Source organism: Mandrillus leucophaeus, unplaced genomic scaffold (assembly GCF_000951045.1).
Source record: "Mandrillus leucophaeus isolate KB7577 unplaced genomic scaffold, Mleu.le_1.0 Scaffold1178, whole genome shotgun sequence".
NCBI lineage: Eukaryota > Metazoa > Chordata > Mammalia > Primates > Cercopithecidae > Mandrillus > Mandrillus leucophaeus.
In genome coordinates, this window is record NW_012100076.1 from 637,696 (window position 1) to 652,840 (window position 15,145).

The following is a 15,145-nucleotide window of genomic DNA, read 5'->3' on the forward strand; positions in this document are numbered from 1 at the left end:
GCGCGGGCCCATTGGCTGAGCATTCCCCCGCGAGCCGGCCGGCTGTAGGGCCCACCTCCCGGCCCTCCCTCCGCACCCCCATTGGCCGTTCGCGTTCCGCTGGCGTCCGCTCCTGCCCCGCTCCCGCCCGGAGGGAAACCGGGTTGGGGGGTGGGAAGCTAAAGCAGGGAGGAGGATGAGTGGTCCTCCTGCTAAGGGTGTGCGCGAGAGCCAATCAGAAGCGGATGTGGAAAAGAGGCGCCGCGCCAGCCACTCACATCACGAGGTGCGGTCGGGGCCGGCTGACGCGAGTGAGGGCCTCAGCCAATGGACGTGCCACTGCCCGTCCGCTCTTCAGCAGCCGGTCGGGGGCGGTGGAAAAGCGAGTGAAGAGAGCGCGACGGCGGCGGCGGCGGCGCAGCTATCGCTGGACAGCCAGTGGGAGAGCGAGGTCTGAGCCTCTGCGTCTAGGTGAGAGGCGGGTGCGCCAACGGGAGCTGCCGGGCTGCGGGCTCCTCCTCGCCTGGCTGGGGCAGCGGCTGCGGGAACCGGGGCTGCAGGCCGGGCCGAGGTGGGGGCGACGACTAGCCGTCCCGCCCCCGCCCCCGCCCGGGTACGCCCAGAAGTGAGGGCGCCTGCCTCTGCGCGGGTGGTCTCTGCGCCGTTTGGCCCCGCCACCGCCTTTCACGGGGCCGGGACCGCGAGGGGGACGTACGGTGGGGCCTGGTTTGTAGCCGCGGAGCCCGGGGGGCCGCCTGGGGTGGGAGGCCGCGTAGAGGTGGCGAAGGTGGGGCGGGGTAGTTAACCGAGCAGCGGGCTCGCGTGCTTGCTGGAGGGTGGCGGCAAAGGGAGGCCTGTGATTGCAGGATTTCGGGTCTGGGGAGGAGGAAAGTGGTGGGAAATAAGGTGATGCTCTGAAAAGGGTGCTCAGGGAGAAGGCACGGGGCCGGGGAGTCTGGTTGGCCTCTTAGAAGTAAGCATTGATAGGGCTTGGGGGGAGATCAGCTGGGAGTGAAGGGAGGACGGGCTTGGGGTTTGAAGGTGAAGGTTTCTGAAGAACTGGGGACACGTGGATCTGGAGTAAGAGGCACCTACTGAAACCGGAAGGTGGCCGCGAGAAGGTTTTTTGTGAGGTGTGGACGGGAGGCTGTTGGACTAGAAGGCATTAGTTGGTCTGTTAGGACAAAGTATACTAGCAGCAAACGCGGTAGATTTATGTGTGGTAGGTGAAGGTTGTGAATCTTTTATGAGTAGTTGAGCAAGAACAGTTGTCTGATTCTGCAGTGTGGGAGAGTAGAGGTCTCAGGTAGTGTCTTGGTCAGGTTTGAAGGTTAATTTACTGCTAGTCGAGGGCCAAACACTGAAAAGTTTTTAATTCTCACTACCGGGGCTGATCCTCCTCCTGCACTCCACCCCTCCTGCCATCCCTGTGACAGTCCATCTCTTTGTTTTGCCTCAGCAGCACAAAAACTCACTCCCTCCGAAGTAATGGCATACATATTGTTTGCTTTTGACTGGATGGCAGTCAGGAATCCCTTAATTCTTTGTATTTAAAAAAAAGTGCTGGTTTAAAGACAACATCAGAAGATACTCTCAGAAAAACTGCCCTCCAGGGGAGTTTCTCAACTGTCATGTTGGGCATGTGTAATATAACATAAAAATGATGCAAGATCTCTCACAGTAACACAAGTGAGAATTAACGTATAAGTACAATCCTGATGTCTTTTTTTCAAATTAATTAAAAAAGTAAACAGAGACAGGGTTTGCTGTCTCCCAGGCTGGAGTGCATTAGCGAGATCATAGCTCGTTCCAGCCTCAAACTTCTGGGCCCAAGAGATCTTCCCAGCGTGGCCTCTCAAAGTCTTGGGATTACGGGGGTGATCCACTCTGGCCAGGCCCTGTTATTCCATACATTTTCCATAAAATAAATTTATTTATTTATTTATTTTATAAATTTTTGTGTGTGTGTGAGACAAAGTCTCGTTTTGTCGCCCAGGCTGAAGTGCAGTGACGTGATCTTGGCTCACTGCAACCTCGGCCTCCCCGGTTGAAGTGATCAGCTCCTGCCTCAGCCTCTCGAGTAGTTGGGACTGCAGGCACATGCCACCGCACCGGCTAATTTTTGTATTTTTGGTAGAGACGTGGTTTCACCATATTGGCCAGGCTGGTCTCGAGCTCCTGACTTCAAGTCATCTATCCACCTTGGCCTCCCAAAGTGCTGGGATTACAGGCGTAAGCCACCGCGCTGGCCAAAACTATTCCATAAATTTATCCATAAAAATTCCATATAAATTTTCTGGAGTTCGATTGTGTATTAGGCTTGTTGGGAAATTTATCACCCTTGTGAAGAATTTTGTAGTTAAGTAAATTCAGTTTTGTTTTTTTTCCACTCAGGAAAGACATAGTATGTATGCATCTCTGCTATTCTATATGAAGCTTTTGGAATTTTTATTTATGGGGTGTGGATAGAGGCTGGAGGCAGAGACTGAGGTCAGAGAAGAGGTAGTAGAAAAGAAGGTTGCCCACTACCATATTTCCAGTGTATTTAAATGGGAGATAGAGTTTCTGTTTGAGGATGGGACAAAAGGTTTGTGAAGAGTTATAGAGTCAAGGACAGAAGCCAAAGAGAGCATTTGTTGTGTAACATGTTTCCTTGTTAACCAGATCAGCAAAGCATTTTAACTAATGGACCATTATTTATGATCTAGAAACAATTTTGTGAAAGTGATTTCTTAGTGATGCTATTTCCTGTGATCACATTTGCCCTTAGTATAACAATACCTAAGTGCTGAGGCGACTTGGAGTAGAATAGTAATCTGAGTGGTGTGGAGTGAATCAGGGAAGGTTTCCTGAAAGAGGTGAGTTTTGAGCCATCACTAGAAGTTGTGAACCAGAAGTTGGGATGTGGGTTGTTAGAAGACATGAGGATGACATTCCGGGAGTTTGTACTTGGTATAAGGAACTATGGACAAGAGTGACAAATTAAAAATGGTAATTGAAGATTTGAATGAAGATTTAAGGGTTTGGAAATCAAGTAAGTCTATGTTGCAGCTTAGCTGATAAATAATTTTTTTATGTTGGTTAGGAGAGAAAATTAACAGTTAATGGATTGGAGATAGGTAATACAGGAAAGAGCATAAAAATATTATTTGATAGTTATAGGAGAATGACGTGAAAGTAAGGTTATTGAGAGAGAGGTTTAACGGTCAAACATATATCATAATCAAAAACATTTTTGAGTCCTGTGCTGGAGTGTATTGATAATAGCAAAATTTATTGGGTGCTACTTTGTGGCCGACACTGTTTTGAACCTTCCAAATATTTATTATATCATCTTCTGATTATCTGTATTTTATAGATGAGGGAGATAAGGCTCAGAGAGATATAACTTGACCAAGGTCACACAGCTAGGAAGGGACAGGTCAGGATTGGCAGAATCAGTTAGTAAACGTTAATTGAGCATCTGCTTGATGCCAGGCACTATACTAAGTGCTGGGTATTCAACGTTGACAAGAAAATTCAAGTCAGACCTTATCTATTTTCTAGAGATTGTCAGTTTATGTAAGAAGAGCCAGTGAAGAAAGGAAAAGATTAGTTGGAGAGATTTCTATAGATACTGAGGAATACACTAGAGAAACCTGGGATAGAGTTTTAAAGAGGAGGTGGTTAGCAACAAAATATGTAGCTGAGAGATTCAGAACAATTGAGAAGAAACCATTGAGTTAAGTAAGAAAAAAAGTAATGTGAATTTAGTCACAAGAAAGCTGGAATAAAGATATTAATGTTTGGGTTGGTAGTTAATTGTGTTTAGTGGCAGGTACTCTATACAAACTTAAATGTTTTCACAGTTATGGTCAGATTCATAGGAAAGATAATGGTATGGCCCTTTGTAATGTTTTAATCTTTGACTGGAAAGATCATGGATGCTTTAAAATGCTTGTACTTTTTAGTATTTTTTCAAATTTTAAAAAATGAGTGAGGCTAAGGCAAGTAGACCGCTTGAGCTAAAGAGGTCAAGAGCAGCCTGGGCAACATGGCAAAACTCCTTCTCTACCAAAAAAAAAAAAAAAAAAAAATTAGTTGGGCAAGGTGGTGTGCACACCTGTAATCCCAACTACTTGGGGGGGCTGAGGTGGGAGCCCGGGAGGTTGAGGCTGCAGTGAGCCTTGATCATGCCACTGTATTCCAGCCTAAGTGACAAAGTGAGATCCTGTCTAAAAAAAAAAAAAAAAAAGAAAGAAAGAAAGTAAAGAGTGAGCATTATTTTTATAATTAGTGGGGACAAGCATTCAACTGAAATGAGTGAATACTCAGGAAAATGTGGGTTGGCTAGTCTGAACTTGGGGTAGGAGAGAAGATAGTCTTATTTCAGTCCCTACTCCGTAAGAGCCACCTTGGTAGGTGTGTTCCCATCTTGGAAATGACTGGATTGTCACTGATGGAAACTGAAACTGTATGTGCTGAAAGATGGTATTTGCTTAATCTGAAGGATCCATTTACTAACTAACACACCCGAATGGTGGAGATACAGTCTTGGCTTTCCTGAACATTTGTTTTCTTAAGAGTTTAATACATGAATTTAAAGTTTAAAAAAACCCAACAAATCACTGATAGAATTGTGTCATTTTAACTGTTTCTTTTGGCTTTATATCCTTCTTCTTCCCACACATTAGTTCTATAGTTCCTCTCATCAGTGGGTTTGTAATAGGCTTAGAGTTTCAGTTCAGTAAGACAAAATGAAAGTGCTGGATTTAGATAGAGCTGATCAACTTAAACACTTATAACTTCACCATTTTTTTTTGGTTCCCAATTGAAGGGTGGAGACAGACTTCAAGAAAATAAGCTTTTCTTATTCAAAGAATGATGCCCAAACTAGTAGGATTTGCCCTAGGATCAGTACAGACTTATGATAGTCTCCTAAACAGAGAGGAAAGAGTTGCGTAAGTTAATCTAGCTTTTAGTTTAATTTCACTTAGCCCATAGGGATTCTGAGAAGAAATGATATTAATGTGATTCCTATTTCATCTAGGCACTGTACCATAATCCTTCAATAAATTATCACATTTGATTCTCATATAATTCTCTAAAATGTGAATACCGTATTACAGATGAGGAGAATGAGATTCAGAGAAGTTAGTAACTTTCCAAAGTTGGAGAGTTAAAGTGACATGGCTAGGATTCAAACCTTTCTTTGTCTAACTCCAAAACTCATGCTTGTGAAACTAATGGCAAGGAGAACTGATTTATACCTTCAATTGAAAAAAAAATGCCACAAGCCTTAGGTGTTTAGTAACTATTTGTTACCTTAGAAGGTGAGACTCTTGCTCTCAGTGTTTGTGCTCTGTGACACTGCCTGTAAATAAATGACAGTGATTTTTTGGTGTCTCATAGGATATCTTATGTTTTCTTGCTTTAGAGATGGATGTTTTCCATCTCTAAATTCATATTTTAGAATTTTTTGAAGATGTCTGTATTTATTTCAAAATATTTGTGAAATGGATACTATGTCTTAAATGTATCTCAAAATTGATGAAGCCTGGCATATACATATAGTTTTCACACATAAGTATCTTACCAATTTGTTGTGCACTTTTTCTTCCTAGGCTTCCCCATCTTATCCTATTATTAAAAAAAAATGATTTAATAAATAATTGAAATGTATACTACCAATAAAATAACTAATTATCTTTTGTTAGTTAACATTATAGTGTAGAGAAAAGCGTTATGATGGAGAAAATTCAAATTGGGTCGGGCGCAGTGGCTCACGCCTGTAATTCCAGCACTTTGGGAGACCGAGGTGGGCGGATCATAAGGTCAGGAGTTCGAGACCAGCCTGGCCAATATGGTGAAAACTCCATCTCTAGTAAAAATACAAAAATTAGCCAGGCGTGGTGGCACCCACCTGTAGTCCCAGCTACTCGGGAGGCTGAGGCAGAATTGCCTGAACCTGGGAGGCAGAGGTTGCAGTGAACCAAGATCGCGCCACTGCACTCCAGCCTGGATGACAGAACGAGACTCTGTCTCAAAAAAAAAGAAAGAAAAAGAAAGAAAGAAAATTCAAATTGAACTGGGAATCGGTAGATCTGAGCTTTAATTTTTGTTTTGTTAGCTACTTGAAGTGTAACTTTAGGCAAGTCACTTCCCCTCTATGGGCTTTAGTTTCTTCATCTGTAAAATGGAGGGGAGAAGAAGTTTTAAACCCGTCTGCCTTGAATGGGTTGTATGCCTTCTTTCTAATTAAAAACATAGATGCCTTAGATGTCTTTCTTAAAAACCGTATTACTGCATTTTACAGCATTTTCTTTTCTCTTCATCTTCCTTCTTTCCCTTCTTAATTTATTAGAGAGGATAAATTATTTTTGGTATCCTACATTTACCAGGACAGCATATCTTAGGTAGTAGGGACCCAGAAAATAATGAATGAATATATGTTTTATTTGAGCTAATGAAAAATTACTTAAATAAAGTACCGTCAAAAAGATGTTAAAGTTTCATTGAAAAGTAGTTCTACCTAAAGAATGAAATGTGTTTTAGTAAAGTTCAATTTGTCTGCTCTGTATTGGATAGACGTACAAAGAAGAAAACCCTTGAACTTGTGTTTAAGAAGCCCTCTAGTAAGAGAAGCAAACTTCTGTAAACTTTGTATTATGGAGAATTGACAGCGATAATACACACATCACCAACTTTAAGAGTTACCAACTTGTGGTCAGTCTTGCTTCATCCATACCTCCACCCACTTCCCTCTTTATTTTGAAGCAAATCCCTAGACTTTTTTTTTTTTTAACCAGTTATTACCATGCAGTGTGATAAGTATAATAATAGACATGTTAATCCAAGTGAGGTGCAAATTTGTTCATATAAATGTATTTTGAGACGAGCGTTATACTGTTCTGGGCACGAGAAATTAGATATAGTAAGCTACTGTAGGGCAGGGATAATATAATTGAAGAGACTATGTACATATGTGAAACAGAATGTAGCAACACTGAATCATGTGCCAAAATTGGTGGTGGAGACTCTTAAGTGGGAACTGACATTATTTTAGAATGAAAGTAGAACTTAAACAAGTGGCAATAGAGAGAAAGAACATTTAGGGGTAAGGTGAGGGTAATCACATGGATAAAGCATGCAGTTAGAAAATCTAACTTTGGCTTCATAGAATAAGTTATATCTAACTCTGTATCTCTCTCTCTTTATCTTGTAGACCACTACAACATGTAATTGGCATAGTGTAGATGTTACATGAGAACTTGAACTAAGCCAATTACTGTAGTAGAAATTAGGACACACTCCTTTGTGAATATATCCCTGTTTGTGGTTAATTTTTTGGCACATTCTGTTAAAAAGCCTTCTAAATATCTTAATACCACATGTATTAATGGATCCATTCTTGTTAGAATGTTTGTGGGTTTGTGCCATCAGCTTTGGTGTGCAGTTGTTTGTGTGTGTGTGTGTGTTTAATTTAAATGTTAACTATTTGACAATTTTAAGATTATTTTGAAATATCTAGTTTAGATCATTCTTGTCTTACATGAAATTTTTTCCAGAAAAGTTGGCATGACAATTCATGAGAAATCCTTGAATTTAGGGAATTGTTATCATTATAGCTTATTATTTTGAAGTATTCTGAGAATAAAATCTTAAAGTATATTCCCTAATGCAGAAATTGCTTGTCAAAGGTCATGAACTTCTCTGAGCATCTCCTCAAAGTGTTGTGCTGTCTCATCAGAAAAATGTACATTCAGATATCCTTGGAGTCTGTGGATTCTGGCTTAATAATTTATTCTTTAATATGTAGGCAGAAAGCATACTGTTAAAATTCAACTCAGTTATCTTTCTGTGTGTTCTGCTTGTCTTTTACAAACAAGGGTTTTTAATTATTAGGAGTGATAAAATGATAAAGCTTATTATTGCAAATGCCTAATTAAAAAATTAGACTAATTCTTAATCGAATTCTTGGGGAAAAACAAGCTGTAGCCAGTTTAATAAATAGGAATTATTTCACTGAAGATTTTGGAATAAGCGTGTGGTACTTTATTTAATGGCTCCTGTCCATCCTGTATTAACAGGAAGTAGAATATACGACGTACGAATGAATAAATGCATAAATACTTTTTTTTCCCCCTAGAAGTAAAAACTTTGACTTACTGTGTCCTTAGGCAGTTAAGATCTGTGGAGGGAAGGATCTGCTAAAGTATTTTGAGGTTCACATCTGTGTTGAAACAACCGGAAGTAATGCAGGAGCTTAGAAACTGTTTTTGGCTGACAAAAGATTGATTCTCACTGGAGCCCTGAGATACAAGTGCTCATCGTTCACTTAGTTTGAGGAGTGGCCCTAAATGAGTTTCTTAGAAATATATGGCTTTAAAAACTTGTGGATTATAATTAAAATGTAATTATGATAATGATTGTTAGCATAAGCAGAATTCTCAGGAGATAGGAACAGGTGAATTAGCTGGTAATGGGACATTTGACCCCGCAGAGCTGTGCACAGACTGTTCCAAGTTCAGTGAATATTAGGTGAATTGCTTTAAAGTGATACCCTTGTGACCTGTTGGAGTTAATAATTTTTCAAGTACCTAATCTACTAGTAGGAAACAACTTATTCCAATACATAGTAGTAGAAATACAGACCGTGTGAGCCAGAAGAGATTTTAGCAATCAGTGATCTGGCCTCTCCTTCAGTGAATTTAAAGAGTGACCAGAGAGGTTGACTTGCCTAAGGTCTGTTGGTTATGGCAATCCCAACAGCGTTGTTTCTCATTACCTGATTTTTGGTAAGTCTATTGTGCTTATTTATTTTGGCTGTCTTTTCATTCTGAATCTCAGTATTTGGAGAAGGAAGTATATTAACACTAGGATTTTTAGCATGGTAACTAAGTTATTGATAAATTGGCTAAGAATTTCCTGAACTGTTATACCATAATGTTTTTACTTTGCCATCATATATTCCTTCCATCTTTAACATAATCATAGTTACAAGATTTATTTGGGTAGGTGTTTTAGGAGCTTACTTCCATTCCATAGTTGGAAACAGATATTAAGAATCCACAATTCTTAAAATATTTTCATCATGCTTTTTTATACCTTTCTGGGGTGATCTTTGCCCAATAGCATTTAGTTGCAAGCTGTGTCTATGAACTTGGCATAGTTTTAAAAATAAACTAGGAAAAGATTTTTGAGAAGAGAATTTGTTATGGGATTTAGTCATTTAAATTCATTCCTAAAAGCTGTTTTTTCCCCACTCAAAACTAGACACTGGAAGGATCATTGACATCCAGGTTCAAAGAAGTTACTACTTACATGACTGATTCCGATTCTGAGTTCTTTTGCCACATTTGGTTCATGTGGAAAGGTTGGCCGGGGCTAAGACTTGCCCCGTACATTAGCGACGTCATAGCCAGAGTGAGGACCCTTAGAACAGGGCCTGTCAAGCTTTTTTAATCCTAGCCTTTTAGCTGAGTCATTCTTTAGCTCAATATTTCTACTTTCTAATGGAATAATTAGAAATAAAAATGTTTTATTCTAATGGAATAATAACAATTGTCAAGGTATAAGCATTTTTTGGGAAGAGCGATATGGATGGTTCTTAATTGAGTCACAAAAAATATACTTGTCATAAAGTCTAGACTAATTAGAAAACTGCAGGCCTCAAATCCTAGTGATGGAACTGTATCAGTATATTCTCTACAGTTATAATAAAATAACTAAAAACTAAATTGATAATGATGAGCCAAACCTAATGGTAGTTTTTAATTAAAAGTAAGAATAATGACAATTGAAAATGAAGACCAACTAAAGACAACACAGTTTTATTGATGGCAAGTGCCCCTCTTGAAAGTTACAGAGTTCTACATTTTGAGTGTGCATACGTGGTAGGAGCTTCCAGCATTGCCAGTTGCAGCAACTGGACATACTAGTGGAATACAAATTGAAGTTTTTGGTACATTCTAGTAAAGTCTTCATTTTTGCAGCTCTTAATAACTAGCTTAGTAGTTTATTCATAAGTGGCTTTATGGATTAAAGGAAGGTCATGTTTTCTTTTTCTTTTTTTTTTTTTTTTTTTTGAGACTGAGTCTTGCTCTGTCGCCCAGGCTGGAGTGCAGTGGCGCAATCTCAGCTCACTGCGAGCTCCGCCTCCTGGGTTCATGCCATTCTCCTGCCTCAGCCTCCCTAATAGCTGGGACTACAGGTGCCCACCACCATGCCTGGCTAATTTTTTGTGTTTTTAGTAGAGACGGGGTTTTACTGTGTTAGCCAGGGTGATCTCGATCTCCTAACCTTGTGATCCACCCGCTTTGGCCTCCCAAAGTACTGGGGTTACAGGCATGAGTCACTGCACCTGACCAGGAAGGTCATGCTTTCTAAATCATTTATAGTCCATCAGGAGTCTTGGCCCTTTCTTGGAAAATCATTACTTTTGAAGGCTGGTTTAGTAATCCTTGAGCTTCTCATGAGCATTGTTTTCCTAGCCGTGTTGGGAAATTTATGAAGGGCAGGGCTTAGATAGAATTTAGTGAGTTTTTGTTTTGTTTGTTTTTTTTTTTAACCTCAGGACATTTGTAGTCTTTGATATGCTAATACACATCTTTAATCTCCTTGGGATAAGGCATACACTTCCCATTTACCTTTACAAATGTTGCCTTAAAGAACTGAGTCCTGTTTTTAGGTTCAGCCTTGAGAACAGATTCAGAAGACAGCAATAAGAAAGTGACACAAGAAACAGAGAGAGAAAATACAGCATATATATGAAGCATACATAATTTACCTGTGTTAATTTCGGGTGAAGCTGTGTGTAGTGTATATGTAGTGTTCAGGGTAAACATGGTACATTTTCCTATAACATCAGTTTTACTCAGTAATTTGAAATATTTTATATAAATCTTTAGGTATATCGTGAAGTCAAATTTTATAAATTTTTAAGCAAAAAAGATATTGCAATTCTGTTATAAAAGTTTGAAAAGCTCTGTCTTTGGTAGTACACTTAAAATATTAGTATATCTTTGTATATTGGAATACTATGTTTCACTTCTCTGAGTCTGAAAGTATTAGGATTACAATTTCATGTCTTAATATGAAAACATTTTTATTAAGGTAAAAAATGATCAAGCACAATAGTTTACCTAAAAAAAGAGTCATATATGACTTACGGGAATTACTTTATTTAAAACACTGTTTTCTTCCCCTAAAAGAAAATTGAATACATGTTTTTGCAAGCAGCAGACTGTTTTTTTTTTTTCCCCCTCCAATTTCACTAACTTTACTAATTGTTAGAACTGTCTACTTCTTTGTTATTTTGGGTGCTTCCTCCTGTTTGTTATTCAGTGTTATCAAGCCGTGTGTTAACAAGAACACAGCCCACCTTCTGTAGGCTTTATAGCAGAGAAGTTACCCTACTGGTTCTAGCCTTAAGGACAGAAACAGAAACAAAGGAAAATGTATATTATTGAAAAATTTGTTTTCTGATCAGCAGATAATTTTAATGCTACAAAACTGACATTTCCTCTCTGATAGGGTAGAATTTGACTTTTTTAAGGTGTCTTTATGTTTGATTTTTACATCACTCAGAGGAATTCTGAATCTTATTTTTCTCAGTGTGTAACATTTCCCAGGATAGTAAGATCCTAGAAGCATTTTAACTCTTGTCAAAGTGCCATGCTTAGGGAACAGCATCACTATATGAAACAGTTGTATAGTGGCCTAAGAACTCATGAACGTCTTTAGATTCCTTAGTACCAAGAAGTGCCTTAGGGGGGAAGTATTGGGGAAAATAGGATATAGACAGTTAAATATTGGTAAATCAGTGCTTGTGTAGGCAAACAGAGTGGCCATTATATCTGCTTCAATGGGTACTTACCACAGGGTTGGACACTAGCATCTTTTATTGAAAAAAGAAATGTTAACCAGGATGCTACAGCTGATCTTTATTTGTGGAAAATGCTCAATAAGCCTTAATTTTTGGAAAAGGAGAAAGGAACCCACTGTTATTATGAGCTTGACTACACTAAATAGTTTGTACAGTTTGGGTATGCATTTTGGCTCTTTTTTTGTTGCTTATAGATTTCTTTCAGGTGAGGTTTTCTTTTTTGAGATAGGTTCTCACCCTGTTGCACAGGCTGATCTCAAACCCTTCACCTCATGCGATCCTTCTGCCTCAGCCTCCCAAGTAGCTGGGCACACAGTTGTGTGCCACTGTGCTTGGCTCAGATGATGTTTTCTTTGATGTCGAGTCTGTCTTAGTCCATTTGTAGTGATATAAAGGAATACCTGAGGCTGGGTAATTTATAAAGAAAAGAGGTTTATTTGGCTCACAATTCTCCATGCTGTACAAGAAGCATGGCATCAGAATCTGTTTCTGGTGAGGGCCTCAGGAGGCTTCCACTCCTGGTGTAAGGTGAAGGAGAGCAGGCATCACACAGTGAGAGAGGAAGCAACAGAGAAAGAGGAGGAGCTGCCAGGCTTTTTTCAGCAGCCAGTTCTTGTGGCTGAGAACTGAGCCAGTTCTCACTTAAGAGTGAGAATGCTTAGTGACACCAAGCCATTCATGAGGAATCTGTCCCCATGACCCAAACACCTCCCACCAGGCCCCACCTTCAACATTGGGAATCAGATTTCAACATGAGACTTGGTGGGACCAAACAAACCATGTCTAAACCATAGCAGTCTTAATCAAAACATTAAGTGATTATTACAGTTACCAAAATATAGTAGAAAAAACACTGGATCATTGGTTTTCAATATGTTTCAGATGGGAATCAGAAAATCTTAATGGATATACTTAGCTCGAGGCTTCTTCGTAGTCTAACTTCTGTAAAACAAGTTGTCTTGCTTTTGACTAGAGTTGTGTCAACTCCAGATGGTAATGCTGCAGAACTTTGCTTCTTAGTTCAGCTAAAACCGGGTTCAGGAGTTCATAGTTAATTGAACGTGGGAAAGTTAATTGAACATGGGAATGTGAAATTATTGTTCAGTAGATGAGGTTATTGAGTAGACAGAATATTTCAAAGTGTGAGGTCCATGAGTCCATATTTTTAAAATGGATTTTGAGTGGCTAAAAAAATATGCAGTAAGAAACAACTCTTTGTTGTACCATAGACCTGTGAAATAGGTCCAACATGGGTTGGTGGTTGACAATCTCAAGAGTAACAGGCAGTTACTTTACTTGATGCTCTTTGTGACAGACTGTATTTTCTAAGGATGGTTGCAACAGTATTTCCCATTGCACATGTGTGAGCTTGTACATACCCTAACTGTTCTCTCATTCTGAGATGCGATTTAAGTCCCTTGAATTTGTTCAGTCTTGTGAATCACTTGTAGCCAATAGAATGTGGCAAAAAATTACACTGTATGACTTCCAAGGCAAGATCAGAAAAGGTGAGAGAGCTTTTGCCTAGCTCACAAGAGTACTGGTCTTTAAGCCATTAGCAGCTTTGTAAGCATCTGACTAGTCTGAGGTCCCCATGCTATAAGGAAGCCCAGACTGTCTCATTGGGAATATCAAAGAGGCTAAAGTCCGGAGCTAGAACCACTCAGCCAGAATTGCTTAGCTGAGCCCTTTCCAAATTGCTAACTCATAAAAATTGTGAAAGAAAATAAAAAATGGTGGTTGTTTGAAAACACTGTTTTAGAGTGATTTTGTTACCTAGTGATAGGTAGCCAGAATACTACTGTCCATTCAACACTACTATCCCATCCATACTTTTAAATTCTCTGCTTTTTTTTTTTATTGTTGTATGAAGTTTTTGAACAAAGTAGTGGGCAAGAGTTTCTCTGAGTTTGTGACAGGATTATATTCTGTGCTCTTGTTCACTTATAGTCTTTTCTGCAAAATAATGCAGCCCAAGCCTCATCCCTGCATATCTTAATGGACTTTCCTTTTAGAAATACAGATTTTAAAAAGTATATACCTAGAAAAAGGCTATAGGTAATGTCATCCTTTTGCATTCAGCCTCTGGCATATCTATATTTCTGAAGCCTGGCATTAATTTGTTGTTTTGTTTATGAAGATATTATTGTATCAAACAAGCATTTATTGCCCGTTTTACAGTGTTGTGCCAGTAACAGTAGTAGTAGTGAAATCATAGACAACGAATATTTAGACTGTACTGCTTTCCCATTGATGTCTTTCTCATTTATACTTCATTTTTCTGAATGTTTGTGGAATATTGGAAATCATTGTTTAAAACAGAGGTTGGCAAACTATGGCCTGCAAACTGTCTTCCTGTTTTTTTAAAGTATTATTGGAACACAGCCACACCCATTCATTTATTTATCATCCATGGCTGCTTTTGTGGTACAGTGGCAGAGCTGAGAAGTTGTTGCTGAGATTGTATGGCTCACAAAGTAGAATACTTGTTAGCTGGCCCTTTACAGAAACCTTTGCCAGCTCCTGGTTTAGACTATTTCTTAGTTGATTATCCTTTTTACTTTTTAAATTTTTTACTTTTGAGGCAGGGTCTTACTCTGTCACCCAGGCTGGAGTGCAGTGGCGCTATTAAGGCTAACTGTAGTCTCGACCTCCTGGGCTCAAGTGATCCTTCCACCTCAGCCTCCCAAGTAGCTAGAATCACAGGTGTGCACCACTACTCCTGGCTTATTTTTGTATTTTTTTCAAGATGGGGTTTCGCCTTGTTGCCAAGGCTGGTCTCAAACTCATGGGCTCAAGCAATCTGCCCACCTTGGCCTCCCACAGTGCTGGGATTGTAGGCATGAGCCACTGTACCTGGCCAGTTCCCCCTTTTAAAGGACATTTGAAGTTATTTTTTCTTTTACTTTTAAAGTCATGCAATCTAATGAATATTAAAAGATTATTTAACTTAACTTTCTATCTGCTGCTAGAAGTTCTTTCAGTACTCCTACCATGTGGTCTTCCAGCCGAAAGGGATAAGATAATGAGATAAGCAGAATTAGTTAAATAATTAATGACACCCGGAGCAGTGGCTCACGCCTGTAATCCCAGCACTTTGCAGCACTTTGGGAGGCTGGGGCAGGTGGATTTTTTGAGGTCAGGAGTTAGAGACCAGCCTGGCCAAGATGGTGAAACCCCGTCTCTACTAAAAATACAAAAATTAGCCAGGCGTGGTGGTGGGTGCCTGTAATCCCAGCTATTTGGGAGGTTGAGGCAGGAGAATTGCTTGAACCTGGGAGGCGGAGGTTGCAGTGAGCC

General features: G+C 39.7%; 1 protein-coding gene across 1 annotated transcript in view; it reads left to right on the plus strand.

Annotated features, from left to right (window-relative positions):
• The first annotated feature begins 305 nt into the window (after positions 1–305).
• The window catches only part of FAR1 (fatty acyl CoA reductase 1), a 63,932-nt gene continuing 49,092 nt past the window's right edge, over positions 306–15,145 (plus strand). The window contains exon 1 of the mRNA XM_012001517.1: positions 306–450. The gene's annotated coding sequence lies outside the window, so the exon portion shown is untranslated. The remainder of the gene's footprint in view (positions 451–15,145) is intronic.